Source organism: Vipera berus (genome assembly GCF_964194415.1).
Source record: "Vipera berus genome assembly, chromosome: 5".
Classification (NCBI taxonomy): domain Eukaryota; kingdom Metazoa; phylum Chordata; class Lepidosauria; order Squamata; family Viperidae; genus Vipera; species Vipera berus.
The window spans coordinates 48,800,672-48,816,524 of record NC_138207.1 but is presented as its reverse complement, the minus strand read 5'-3'; the positions used below and the strand labels follow the sequence as shown (position 1 = coordinate 48,816,524).

At 35.2% G+C, this 15,853-nt stretch overlaps 2 protein-coding genes across 2 annotated transcripts in view; one reads left to right on the top strand and one right to left on the bottom strand.

Annotated features, from left to right (window-relative positions):
• SFXN2 (sideroflexin 2) overlaps nucleotides 1-8,975 on the bottom strand; it is a 33,796-nt gene extending 24,821 nt beyond the window's left edge. The window contains exon 1 of the mRNA XM_081329863.1: nucleotides 8,940-8,975. The gene's annotated coding sequence lies outside the window, so the exon portion shown is untranslated. The remainder of the gene's footprint in view (nucleotides 1-8,939) is intronic.
• Nucleotides 1-15,853, top strand: part of ARL3 (ARF like GTPase 3) — a gene marked incomplete at its 5' end in the record, with an annotated part of 42,754 nt that overhangs the window by 646 nt on the left and 26,255 nt on the right. The gene's annotated exons all lie outside the window — the stretch shown is intronic.

Below are 15,853 nucleotides of genomic sequence, written 5' to 3'. Positions count from 1 at the left end.
TAGGGGAGAATCTAACTTTAAAAATAGGGGAAAAGACTGTGATTTGGAAACACTGGATGGAAGCAAGGATACTGACTTTGGACCAACTGATTGATGATGAAGATGAATTTGTAAGAGATGAATATCATGTTAAGAGATGAATATCATCTATCACACCCAACCCAATGGAAATATTTACTGCTACATTTGTTAACATTGTATGGACAAGCAGTATTCTCAATTTCTAAGACACCTGAGATAATAGAACTTGTTATCTTATTTTAAAACTACAAATCTAGCATTAGTTTTCATATATGTTGTTATCAATAAATCAATTAGACCTGCAAATGCTAAGAAATGAGAAAAACAAAGAATTCTTATATTGGTGGAATAAATAATTCCTATATATAGAAATAAAGATTCCTATATTGCCTACACAACAGGACAGTATTTTAATTTCCACAGCAAGGGTGTTAATGGACCTCAAATTATGACTTGAATATTTAGAATTTATTGGACTACGTTATGTTTGTATAGAAAAGGATTGTCAAAAACAGCATTTTATTGGAGATGTACCGGTAATAAGAATAATGCTTCTTTAAATCACTGTTTTACATTTACTAGGTTTTGGGAGAAAATACTGGATTATCTAAACATAATTGTGTGACAAAAGCTACATGTTTCAAATCATATTCTGTTGAATTATATATTTAGTACTTGGACAACATCAATGGATTCATTGTGCACTTACAATGTCCAAAACACTGATATTACAGCATTGGAAAGATAAATATGACACTTTTTACTCAATGGATTGAAGACCTGATTGCACTTGCCAGCTATGAGTGGATGAGACCGATAGAATATTGTATAGAAAAATATAATAAAGTATGAGACTCATTTTTACAAAACACAATAGGTTAAAAAACATGAATTATACTATACTATCTGTTCTAACACTATATGTTAGAAACATATATATACTTGAATAATTGCATTAAATAACTATATATAGAATGTACTGTTACATGATGTATTTATTTCATTCTTGTCTATGTTGTACTTTTTCTTTTTTAACAAAATTCTATGTGTTTATTTCTTTAATAATGTATTTATTTTTATTTTTGTGGGGGGTTTTGTCACTAACTTAAAAAGCAACAAAATAAAAAAATAAATGATTACCTAGGAATTTAGTTTCAATGATGGTGGACACAAGACTCTAGAAAATCTAAAGGAGCTATCTTTTTGCACCTACCGGTAGATAACAGGATCCCATCTGGTGTAAACTTGATGGATAAGCCAAGATTAGATTATGGCCCAAAGATGGATAATTCACATAAACATCTCTATTTCATGGACATTTGAAATACTGCAATTTGATAAAGATGCTTCTGAAATGTGGAAAAGCTAATTACTAGCTTATATCATGTTTGTTCAAATTGTGAACTTTGGTATTAACTGGACCACATGGTATAAATTCAGCCACTGAAAAATACTATCCACTAAAGTGGGGGAGATTTTTATTGGTCTGTTTTCTCCATGATGGCCTCTTAGTACAAACAAAAACTGCAATGCAGTCTCTGCAAATAATTGTTACACATTCCTAAGAAATGCTGCATGTACATTCTCTTAAAATATAGTCAACATTCAGCCTTAAAATTAGGTCATTGTTAAAACAGACCATAAATATCATCCAACAGGCCTATAAGCAGACTGTTACTGGTTGGTGTCCTCAGCAGACATTCAGTAATGCATCCCACATCCATTCTTTGAAATCTTAAAAATTCTAAATGCAGCAAACTAAGAATGTTTTCTTTGAGCTCCAAATTGTTATGTAGATTTGGACAATGGCAGTAATGCTTAATGTTTTAGGTACTGATATAATCTCCATTTTTCCCCAGTCTACCTGTGCTAATATCCTAATGACCCATCCCTTCCTCTAGATTACTGTAACATGCTGAATGTGGGTTGGACCTGAAAAATATTTAGAAATAACAACTAATGCAAGGAGCACACCTGGTACGCATGTTACAGTGAGTCTTGAAATATCTTCACTGAATTCAAATTTATTTCCAAATTTTTCTGAGTTGCTTGTTCATACCTGTACATCTTCCATCAGCTTATTTTGAAAACTACTCATATATATCTGCCAGAACCTGCATTATGCACTGAAGGTCAGCTTTTATGTCCCATATTCTAGAGATTCATGCTTTTAGGGAAGAAACTTTCAGTTATAATTAGACTTAAATTTTTAAAAGCCTGCATTTTTTGCAATTTGCTGAACAAGCATCAGAGTGGCTATTTTGCCTGTAATGTGGATTCAAACAACATATTTTGCCAAAAGCAGATGCATCATATTATTTGTGATCTAGGCTTTTGCAGAAGGCTTGAGCTTAGGAATTTTTTTCCCCAGAGAGACTTGGCTGACTTGCTCAGTGTAGTTGACAGATAAAAATTATAATGTTCTGCCAAAAATTTTAATGTAGCTTTTAAATGTAATGTATTCATTAAAACATATTGTAATATTTTATTGTCTTTTACTGGGTTTTTAGTTTTTGTTAACAATTACATTTATTGTTATGGCTTTTCCTCTAAATGATCTCAAAGAATGGGGAAGGTTGATTCTGATTAATATATTTAATAAATGGAGGTAAACACCTCCAGTGCTATGTAAATAATGTTTCTAGAGTCAGGTCTAATGCACCTTTGGACTGTGGAGCATTGCTGAAAATACACTAATATCTAACACCACTTTTTTAATTGTATAGGTATTCCAATTCTATGTGCATCCCCCAAATATGCCATTATTGGAAACAGCTGATTATAAAAAAAGAAAAGTCTTTCACAATTTTGCATCTGCACAATTCTAAAAGGTCACTATTTAACTCTAAAAAAACACCTCTATTTTGTCACAACCGGGATGAAGACAAAGAACTTTTAACAGAGATAGAGACAGAGAGAGGTTTGCTTATGGTGTTTCAATCATATCTTTTTTGTTTGTTTTAAAGGAAAAACAAGCTAAAAATAATTAAAATATTGATGCAAGGGAATTCTTAAAACAGAGGAACTTCTCAATACTAATTGTCAGAATCCATTTATATCATATTCATAAATGTATGTTTAAAACATTATTCCATGGATCCTGCCATCTCCCGAGGAGGAGGGAACGGATGTGTATTGAGCCAGTATTAGGCATTTCAAAGGAAAAGAGAAGCCTTTTGAACTGGGGAAACAAAAGGGGGGGGGGTAGCATCTGGCTTGTGTCGCGGAAGAGAGCAATAAACATAAAAGGTCCTAAGTTCCTTTTTCCCACGAGAGGGATGATACGAGGTAAATGATGGGGGACTGACCAAATGGGGTTAAGGGGGGGGGTTAAACCGGGAACTCTTTATAAGGGTTTAGTTCGTGGAACAATATTAAGTCCTGTCTTGTATTCCTACAACCAAGCATGTCATAGTAAAGATTCTTTTTGGACTAGATTTGGCTCCAAGAGTTTTGTCTTCCTAAGACATGGTTTGGGGTGGGTCCTGACATTAATTTTTAATAATAAAAATCAACATGCAAAATGTTTAAGTTTTTCTCCAGACAAAGGCATTCAAGACTAGCAAAATTATTTAAAAATTGTCTACAGCAATAAGCTTACTGGGCTGTGAATGAAGCACTATTTCACTTATATTGCTAAAACACTGTTTATAAATCACAAAGGCAGGGTTCACAAATAAACAGAGTGTTGCAATTTGTGAGCAAGACACTGTGGGAAAACTACCAGGGCTTCAACTATAGGAGAAGGGGGGGGAAACTGCATGGGGTAGAAGCAATGGCAAATCACCTCAACTGTTGTGATTAAAAGTATGGGGACATGTCCATGAAGATACTAGGAGTCATGTTCAAATAAAAAAAAATGTTTCTTTACTATATGCATATAGTCCTATTATACTCCTTACATACATTGGAAAATTTCTGGCTGTTCATTACAATGCAATATATTAAGAAATAGGATTATTCTGTTTAGAATTACATAAGCAGTCCTGAATTACAGCCATGAGAAAAAAATTATTTCATTGATTTATTGGCATATTTGATATAAACCTGCATTTTTAGTTAAAATACTTGCTAACATGGGATACAATTTAATAGTTCAAACATTTTGAACCATGATGTGTGAAAAGCCACCACTGAAATGTGTATTAGATGTTTTTTTATTAAATTTACAAAGCAATTTGAGGCAATATAGTTCTTTATATTGTTTACTACCAACAGAACTGTCTTTGAAGCATAGTTGAATAGACAGATAACATGAACAGTTTTTGTTCTGCTCTTATTCTCTAATGAACACTTGAATTAACCTTGACAAAAGTTAGTTTTATTTTATTGTGTATAACACTTTATTCAGTCTGGCGCCCCCTGCTGTATTAGATTGACATCACTTTGGCTGCAAAATGTGTTGCTTGTCAAAAAGAGACGAAATTGGAACAAGTCAATATATGGAAATAACAGACTTGCCATACAAAGCAGTTATGATAACAAGTAATAAAAGGATTTAGAGTGCTATGCTCAGATGAAAAATAAGGTCATATTTTACTCTGATTCAACATCTTAACCACAACTTACTCCATGTAATCAAGAAAACACAAAAAAGAACATTGGGCAGAACATGCTGATTTTGTTTTTGACATGGTTGGAAGAGTAATATCAAGAGCAGCTTCAATGTCAAGAATGTGGGAAAGATTTGTAAACCAAAGTTCATTTTACTGTTGTGAAAAAGCAAAAATTTCACTCAAAACAAAATGCAGCATTTAGAATAAACTATTTTTGTGTGAGAGTTCAGAGTTTTTTAGTGTGTCATTGTGTTGAGAATCAGGACAACAGAAAACACCCCCTTCTTCAACCAGAATATAATTTTAATAAGATTTTTAATCATAGTAAAAATGTGCAAAACTTTTTACAGGTAGTTTAAATTATCTTACTCAGCAAGCATACAGGTTAGTTTTTTGTTACAAAATAATTAGATCTCAAAAGACTGGGGCAAAACAGAACTAAATGCCCTTGACTGCTAAGTAAATATTCAACTCCTTTTGTTAATGGACAGCATGCTCTCTTAAGTAGATAACTAAAACTGCCAGCACAGAGTTCCAAAAATCAACGTAAATATAAAGGACTTTGACCACAAGACTGAAAACTGACAGAAAGAGGGGCTAGCCCAGGGGGTAGGCAACCTTGGCTCTTTTATGACTCGTGGACTTCAACTCCCAGAATTCCTGAGCCAGGGAATTCTGGGAGTTGAAGTCCACGAGTCATAAAAGAGCCAAGGTTGCCTACCCCTGGGCTAGACACTGAGAGCAGAAAGGATACAAGCACTGATTATTTTTAGAGACAAGAAATTAAAACAATGACAGACATAATTATTTAATTATATCATATTTAAATATGTAAAATAAGTTGGAATATCACAAAACAGAAAGGATCTCCTCATTGCAAGCCTATATTTGGATACTATATATGGATTGGTAACCAATTTGTATATGGAACTGAGAACTAAAATACTAAAATCTGCAGCAGATATCCTGTCTATAGGGCTGAGCAAATACTTCTCCAGATTCAATAATTCCCACAAATGTGAACTTACCATACATTGACTAGGTTTTCTCAATACATTACGTAAAGCTAAATGGCAATTAGGTAGTTTACGGCTCAGTGTTGTGTGGAATCTGACATGATTTTAAACCATAATTTGGTTTAGGCACAATATGTTATAAGAATACAACAACTATGTTTTTATATCCTGTATATTATTTTGAAACTAGCCAGCAAACTAAAAGATGGTGCTTGAGAATATGAACAGAACCTGGTGAAGTGCCAAAGAGAAATTCTAGTTAGTCAAAGGTAGATTGTCAGCAATGGTGGTTAATCTATGACAAGGATCAAGATAATTTGAGGGATCTGAAAATACACACAAAATCTGCTTATACACCTCAATTCCTTCTTGGAATTTGATCAATGGATCTGCCCTGACAAAATGTACAATTTTACCCCCTTTGGCTATAGTAATAGCTTTTCACACAGGTTTGAACTGAAGAACAACTAAGTCCTTCTATTTGTGGATGTCAGCATGAAAAATACCAAAAGTTTCTGACAATCTTAAAATCGTTCTTCCTTTTCATGCCAGGAACAATATCTCAGAGAGAAATTGTTCTCATATTTATTTAAGAAATAAAACACACATTTAGTAGCATAAACAAATAGGCAATTTTCCTGAAAGGTTTGCCTGGACTTATATATGTCATTGAATCCATTGCTAGGTCACTACAAGCGAAAGTCAAAGGAAACAGGTTTCATTCTGCAACAGAAAAGCCACAGTCGACATTACTGTACAACTGAGTGCACTGAGTGGGAATATACAGTATTTACTCCCCAGATGTAACATACTATATACCATACTTAAGTCTCATTTAAATACTATGTACTAGAAATATGATGTTTTGGATCTGATTAGGAAGAGGTATTTCAGATGGAAAGAAATATAAACATAAACCCTTGGCAACTCATTAAGACTGCAATTGCACAATGATAGAAACAGATCCATCTGCTTTAATGAGTCACAAGCAGGATCTCTCACACATTCCTGAGTATTTCTTCTGAATCAAATCTGGAGCACTGAATAATCCCACATATCATCCTACTTGTTTGGCCATTTTAAAAAATACTTGTAGTCTTCTAATACTTGTAGTCCTGTATAGTGTAATGACTCAAACCACACCTCACACAGGTGAATCCACTTTGTATCTGGCCACATATGAAGTTATGCATATTCTGGTTTTTTCCCTGACAGCATAACTATTCTACAACTTCTATAGCATTTTTCATAGTGATATTGAAATCAGATGAGATTAACTGTACTAAAAGGATCATTGATTTGATTTTTCCTGGTATATCTGACATGTTCACTTAAGATTGTTTTCTTGGGCAATATTCTAATGCTGCTGAGAAATCTTCAATTCTTTGCCCAATGTTCAAGATGATCTTAAATTGATCCAAAATCCTGACTATTTAAACTCCCAACAGAACATGCTCCCAACTGACGGCAGCAGCAAGTTTCTCTCATAATCTCATTGCTTTTAATAAGAGGGGGAGAAAAGTGAAAAGAAAAATGGAGAAACAACTTTGGTCCCCACCTTGTCCAAAGCAAAGACCAGGATTTAGTCAAGTAACAGATTCTCTTGCAGTCCCCTCCCCTGCCAAGTTTGGAGTTAGCTCTGCCTGACTAACTGCAAATAGCTAGCCTTGAACACTGCAAAAACCAATCAGCTTCATCCTTGCAAAAGAATATTTTGTGTCACCATCCTTAAACCAAAACTGAGAAAGTTAACAAAGACATAGAGCAAAGCTGATCTCAAAACTCGATATACTGAGACTTAGTGGTAAAACTCAGTAACCCTAGAATGAGAGATCTTTCTAAAGATTAAAAAAATGCCCACAGAATAATCCATTTTCACAGTGGGAAAAATAAGATTGAGATTTTGAAACAATCTGCATTGGATGTGGTATTTCACACACATTCACAATTTTGAGTTCTTTTTTTTAAATGTATGCACATGAAAGATTATTGAAACAATTTAAATTAATAAATGATACAGAATAAGGGATGTTAAATTACTGCCTCATCTTCTCTTTTTTATGACCCCATTTTTCTTTTTCAGGTTTGTTTCAATTTTCTAATATTTCTACTGGAAAAATTATACATCCTTAGCCAATTAATCAACTTTCCTTATTTTCCTTGTTGCTGAGCTGCAAAATATTTAATTTCTTGAAAGATCAGACATTCTGTGACAGTTTGATCAGTCTCCATTACACCAGTTACAACACATGAGAAGGCTACTTCATTGAAACGAAATTTTAGTAGATGAGAAAGAAGTCATTCACTACTTTGTTCTACACAAGTTAATATTCATAACTCATGGCACAGTCTGAGAACATATAACACAGTAATTTGCTGAAGCTTTAAAAAGTCTGGTAAATATCCAGATGAAAAAGGGATCCTTGGTACTTTCTGAGCTTGGTTGTTTTCTTGCAGAGATTTCATTACCCAACTAGGTAACATCATCAGTGCTAGCAGAAACCTCTTCAAGAAAACAACCAAGTTTAGAGAGCACCAAGGACCCATCATTTCAACCTTGAGCTACAAACATTCTCCTTTAGATGAAAAAGGATTTGGGGACCTGATGTATGCTATTTTTGTGGAACAAATGGAGGCTATAAGTAACTATCACAGCTGTATAAACCTGCTGTATACAGAGAATGAATGTAATTATGAAGGCAAAAAAACAGGATAGCTTGATCTGCTGAAATATATAGTAGGCAGGCCATTGCTTGTGTTCAAAACCTTCACATCACTTTGAGATTTATCTTCAAAGCAATACCAGCATGAATCATCTACCATTCAAGGTCTGACTTGATTTTACATCTTGCCCATTCAAAACGGCTTCTTGTTTAAGCAATCTACCTTTAGAGCCGTAAATCAGCAATATTTCATTCCCCCCTCCAGCTTTTATAATCGCTGAACCTAAGTGACTGACAGCAATTTCCTAAATTTATGTCTTCGAGTTCTGGGAATCTGGGCTGCTGCAGTCCCACGCAACACCGAGTTACGAGAGATGGGTGTTAATCGCTTTGGTATCTGTAGATACCAATGAATTTACTTAAAGCAGAAATATGAGGTCAACCCGGAGTTTGGGTGGCCATCATATTTTTCTGCTGAGTAGGACCCTGGATTCCCCCGATATTTCCACCCATACCTCGGACCATTCTATCACTCCCAAGCTATCAGAAAACCCTGAAGCCCTTTTCCCACTAATGCCAGAAGCGAGCCTATTGTGTCGCCTCTCATCCCCTGCATTCCCTCCTCCCTTGTCAGGTTGAAAGACAGCACTTATTTCGCAGGGTCTTTCTAGTTCAACTCCTACCTGTAACTCGCCAAGCACCACTGGGCAAGACACACGCCTTTCCCTTGAAAGCACATGGGTGATCACTAATTTTTTTTCTTTCTTAATCTCTCCGCCCCCTAATAGTTGGGACGCGTGGCCCTTCACAACCAATCCAAAGACTCTTAACCCACGGAAAGAATGTGCTGATCCCGCCTTAGTTTAAAACGCATGCGCTGTGAACAGAACGTGCTTTTAAAAAAAAAAGAAGAAGAAGAAGAAGAAGCAGCAGCAGCCAGTGGGCGGTGTTTCTTGAATCAAGCCCCTCCTTCGCTTTCGACCGCCCAGAGAGCACCCGGGACGAACGTTCTACGTAGGAGGGATGCAGTGCGCGTGCGCATGCCGCAGTTGCCCATGGTAACCGAGAGCCGCGTAGAGGATGGTGAGTGTGAGATCGAAAGGGGGAAGAGAGCCGGGGACGGAGAGGTTGGGGAGGGCGAATTATGGTGCCCCCCCACTCCAAATCCTGGCGCTGATGGTTGTCGAAGAGAGCCGTTCTTTGGGAACGGAGGGGTTGGTACGGAGGGGAGGCCGGTCTGATGCGATGGAAGTGGGTGAATGGGCCCATGAATGAAATAAAAGGGGGGCGGGGGAACGGCCGCGAATGGTCCACCGTGTTTCTGGTTGGAGAAACTGTTCAAAATGACTACCAGGAAAGAGAAGGTTGAGATGGAAAGATGACAGTATTCCAGGAATAGGGCTTTTCGCTCGTTTTAGCATTTGTAAATCCCCTGTGTTCTCTCTACTTGTACTCTGCTCTTCGGAATTGTTAAAAGAGTCTGAAATCAGGATTCACTATTCATTTATGGGAGTCAGTGCGAAGCTCCGTTTCTTAGGGTGATCCTTTCTATCTGTGGCATTGAAATGGTGTCATTCAAAAGACAGTTTCTTAATCTTGTAGAGACATGTGACTACTGAGGAGCTTAGCCTTTGTAACCTGGAGTCTCCTGGGGACGAACTGACCCATTTTTTTACAAGTGGAAATGGCTAGTGAGCAGTCCTGTCGTTGTTGTTTTTTCTTAAGTTGCGAAAAGTACATGAAAAATAGAGTTCAAATGCATCTTTCTAGGGTTTTTTAGTATTAGAAAGAAAAGGAATATTTTTTTCTGATTCTAATACCCAGAGATTTTCTTTTGGTTATATGCCATATGTGCCAATTTTGAAATTGCCTAGCTAGACTGCACCCAGAACTTGATAAGTATTTAAAAACCCATCAGGTATTGATAGAAGAGGTTTCCTTTTATCACGCTAAATCAGTGATAGGCAGAGGGATTGTACACCTTATGTAATCCTGCTGTCACATTCTGAACAGAATTAAGGGGCAGGGAAAGGAGAAAGGGAGGGAGCAAATGTGAACTGGGATTGTGATACTTATAGGGTAATTGTGCTGTTCTTTTGCTAGTGTATGGAGGAGAGCTAGAATAATATTCAATAATAGCAATTAAATTTATATGCTGCCTGACTCTCAATAACTCTGGATGGAATTTAATAGTATATCTTTGATTAACTGTAATAGTTTGGTGACTGAAATATGATTACGCTGCTGATATAAAGAAGAGACATTTGGGAGAGAATATTAGTGGAAAGCCCAAACTCCATTCAGTTTTGGTACCAAAAACAATCCTATGGGCATAAGTCTATACCATAGAAAACAAACAAGTTTGTGGATCTTGGAAATCTGGTAAGAATTAAACTAGATTCCATAAACCAAAGTATCCATTTTTGGTACGTTAGGATGAATGAGAAATTGTCCTTTAATGTCCCTTTAAAATTAAGCTCCTGTCTCTCTTCCATTGCTGTCTACTGTAATCAGGGGCAGTAAGATAGGACATAATAAGGCTTCAAACAGTAGCCTCCTTAATTCTTATATGTATATTCTGTACATTCCATTTAGTATTGATATAGTACTTATCGAAAGCATCAGATTAGAAACCAGGAAAGTGCATTCTAATCCAGCCTTGGGCACAAAGCCAGCCTCTCAGCCTTAGGAATAAGTCAAACGACAAGCCACTTCTGAAAAACCTTGCCAAGAAAACTGCAGAGACTTATCCAGGCAATCTCTGAGAATCAGACACGATTTAACAACAAAAAAAAATCTCTACAACATTTTCTTGGGGTGAAATGGGAGAACTAGCTGAGCAAGAACAACTTGATTGGCCAGTAGTCATAGCTCCTTAATACAAATATTTTGTATAATTGAAGAATACAAATTTCTCCTTTTGCACTAAGTTATTTTATTTCAGTGAATTCTGATGAAATACTGATATATCTAGAGCCTTTTGTAGAACAATTTAAGTTTTGGGATTTTCCAAGTAGATGCATATATTGGTGGAAAATACCCAAAATTTCATAGTCCTTCCTACAACCTGTAGCAGTCTCTATCACTCTTACTTTGTTCATCTACACTGCTATGTGAAAATTAATGATGTTATACATTTCAGCCTTAGCATAATTGGTGGTTAGTACTTCATGCATTTTGCTTCCCCCACCTTGATTTTCTACAGATTCTATCTGCATAAGCCTTGTGTTTCTCCAGTATTTCAGCCAGAAGGTCTTCCAGCTGTACTTGAAGATGCCAAGGAATTAAACTTTGGACCACCTTCATTTAAAGCATGTCTATGAGCTTCTAATTATTTGAGCTTTTATTATTTGTACATAATATTCAGCATGGTATTCACTTCATACTAAAAAAGAATCTGTGTTTAGAAGTAAATATTCTGGTTTAGATCTTTAAAATTTAAATTGTGCAAGCATGAGGTGACCAAGTGTTAAGATAAGTAAGTACCGGTACATATGAAGTTGAGTTGAACGTCTGTGTGAAGAAAAAATAAATAATTTCCCTTTTATTTTACATTAATCATCAGTTGAAATTGAAACAAGGTCACTACGAAGGATATCATGTGCCAGGAGCTAGTTTCCCCATGATAATTTCCCCAGTGGTCGCCCAGTGTATATATCTAACAACAATTCCAACTTAGTTATAATTTTTGCAATTTGTAATCTCAAATGTGGAGGACATCAGACTGAGAAAGCCTGCGTTATAGGCTTATACTCGGGGTCTGAAGTTATTTAGCAAAGAAACCCTGAAGTAAAACTGAAAAAGAATCTTAAGACTAAATCTATTTTATGGAAAATGGATAGGAATAAGGCACTTAAAATATGCTAAGAGAATAAGTTTGCAGAGAAGCTGGATGTATTCTTTGTATCTTCTTGAATAGTTATGATTTGTTTCTTTTCAGGAAGTCCATTTTCAGAAAAGTGCTCTAAAAACAAATAGTGATAATATTCAAATTAAATTTTAAAAAGTAAACAGTAAGATTTTTTTGAAAAATTTAACATATTTTGAGTGGTTTGACCTAATTATCTGCCAATTTAGAGAACCCATTAAACAAACGTATGTCAAATAACAAAAATTGAATTCAGTGCGAGAGAATAATGAAAATTAAACTACCACTAATATACTTTAGACAAATCTGTGATGTGACCACATTTAGAGTTCTGTACAGTTCTGGCTACAATTATTTAATAAGAGGATGTTGTACAGTTGGAATAAGTGCAGGAAAAGAGTCTTCATTGATAATTGAAGCAGGTGAGATAAAAGAAAGCAATTCTTCACGTACGACATAATTTTAAGCTATGCAGTTATCACAGGATAAGCTGCTTGCCAACTAAAAGGAGATTAGTTATATTAATGATTGTTAAATCTTCTAATGGCTCTAAATAATGCCAGCTATATCCTATTTGTAAGATATATCCTCCCCCCAAAAATATTAATTATTGGAAAGCGGCTGGAGAGGACTGTTGCTATCATTTCCTGCTTTGGCCTATCAAATAGGCATTCTAGTAGGCAAGTAAAGAAAACAGATCACTGTACTAGAAAGGTTATATTTGACCTAGAAGAATTCATTCTGTATTTTCAATTTTTTTTGTTGAACTCTTCTCAGATTCTGTTTCTGTATTAGGTCCCATGGATTATGATTTGAAAATAAATATTTCTTATAAATTATTCTACAAACATAAATATGCTATTAAAAAATCCCACTGATTTTTCCCATTAGGTAGTTTTCAGTTATACCATCCTCAAAATTAACAAAATGTTGTTAGTAATGCCCTTTATATCTCCAAGGAAATATCTCCCACTTACCCAAAATATCCCTGTGATACTTATCTGTATAAATAATTTATCTTCCTAGCTTTTTCTGAAATTTCACAGTTGATAACCCGTTCACTAGAAGCTTTATATAATCATATGCTATTGAGAATGTTGAATTGCCACGTACAAGAATCAGAAAAGCAGTGTTTGCCTCCATTGAACACTATTCTGTTGCTAAATTAATTTAAATGTACAATGGTCTCAGAGAAAAAATGTCCTTTGATAGGCCTGTGGCTTTTATATTGTGGGTAAAATAAAGTAATTGAGTTTATGCAAAATTAGGTTCAAAATTAATTTGTAAGTTTCTCTTCTGAAAGTAAAAGAGATTTTTTAAAAAGTACCATTTGTTTGCCTAGTTCTTGTTAACAGCTATCAATGCACGAACTTTATCAAACAGAGCCTGATGCTAATTTAGTCTGAGAGGACAAGTCAAACCCATGATCTACACTTAAGGGATGTCTAGAATCTGGGGTTTTTTTATTCTTAATCCAGCTTCCGCAAATAGTACACCACATCAGTTCTTACAAAATAAAAACAAAAATTATCCAGTCAAGGTAAAATAACTGCTATGAAATACATTTTTAAAGGCAATGTGCAGTGAAGTGCTATATAAATGTAAAAAATGAGCTCTAATTCAATAAAACCAGTATATCATAGAAAAATTAGATTCCTCTTTAGGAGGACTGCAAAAACTATTTCAAATAGGTCTTGAAAATGGTTTAAATAGAGGTCAATTTTTATCTTTTTTTCTATGGATCTTGCAACTGATAACGTTTTTAGCACTTTCAGTTAATATTTACTTATATTATATTATTATATAATATTATGTTAGTGCTATATTTGTATTAAAATTGTGATCAGAATATTTATATAGGATTTTTTTCTGTGTCCCTTATAGCGCTTGAGGTATGTTCACTAAGTTTGGGGATAGGTTAGAGAGATTACAATTCAGATCCAACCTTATTGTGGAAACTTACTAAGTGACTTTGAGCAGTCATTCTTTCTCAATATAATCTACATAAGAATTGTTTCATGAGAACAAAATAAAGTGAGTTTCCCTTGTATACCATTTTGAGATGCTGATGGGATCAAATAAATACAATTGCCATAAGTGAAGTCGATATCATAATTAAAAGCTAAATCTAAATTAATTTTTGAGCAGTGATGACATTGGGGAAAAACATATACAGTATATTGATTTCTAAAAATTCAAGCCTTTATAAGTCATATACTTTCTATGTTTTCAAGCTTCTTGTTTCTGCTTGTCTGTTGTAATAAAGACTGAAATAGATCTTGAAATGTTAGAGAGTGGAACTTCTTATTCATTTAAAGTTCCCAAAATCTAAGTAGTCCCTTTGCTAAGCAATAAGGCTGAAGTGTAGTAATAGTCCAACGTGAACTAGGGTCCATATTGAAGAAGTCATGATCAGAATTAAAATAGTAGAAGGGAATGAAATAAAAATCAATCCACAATCAGAGACACACCTCAGCTCAGCTACATCTTCTTGCTAATCGTTTTCTACATAGTTCTACACAGAAGAGACAGATTTTGTAAAGTCTAGAAGATGTTTTACTAAGAAATTGTAGTGAAAAGATTTGCCACTTAGAAGCGTAGTTAATAGTTCCTTCCATTATGATGTCACAGTCGTAGGATAAGAATAGCAGGATCAGTTAATGTTCTGGCTCTTAGATGCTAGCTAGGAAACCAATCAACAGATCAAGGATAAGAAAAAGATGGAAAGTGCTGTTATGTATTACGTTAGTATTTTTTAAAAAAATCAATTATTTTGGATGAAACTGTATAAAAATTTAACAATAGTTATTTCCAAATAGAGTAGCTATTAGTAAAGCTATTATTTAGATTGCTTTCAATGATGTCCTTTAATTTGAATTCCATTAGTATAACTATTTCACAGTATTTTTAGAGAACTTGCTAGACTGCAGCAAAAGCAATTCTCGACACCTTAACAAATGGTTTTTTTTACATATGCTTTCACTGTTCACTTCATCAAATGCTTGAATAGAGCCCTTAAAGGTACAGAATATGTAGACACAGTTCTTAGAAGGGAAGGAAGGTGAGAAAGATAGTGAAATTTCAGAGAGATAATGACTGTTAGACAAGTAGTTGGGAATAACATAAAACCATCCACACAGCTTCCGTGCCCCAGAACAAAGATGCTTTACTTGCCATTTGTTGATAACATGTGTATGTCACTCTGAACCCACTGCTACAACCATTGATGTGAAAGCAGTTTTTCCATCTTATGCTGAAACTAGGCTTTCATGCACACAGTGTAAAATGCACGGAAGATTGACATGAATCAGACAGGATCAACTTTGTGTTTAGCTCTGATTAACCAGACAGGTCTGCTGTGGGACTGCACTCTTCTATCTGGCCACCAAGTTTAGTACCTGTTCTGTAATGTTATTCAGTGTTGTGCTGGCTGCCAGGAAGACTGGAACCATAACTTCTCTGGACTTTTTTCTAATGGGTAGGTAAACCAATTGATTGCTGCCCTGATTGAGAGACCAGGCAACCCAAACCATTATTGTTCCTGACATCAGTTCTGTTAATGCCGCACTTTGGAGCTGATATGCTAGGAATGTTTTCCTACTCATTGAGAGCATGGACGCAGAGAGGCCTTCTACGCTTGCTCGCACTCTGACTGCAAGGGAGACCAGAATCCTGGTTTTGCAGACACTTTATTTTCATTTTTACTGTCTAAGGGTGTTCTGTAATGTT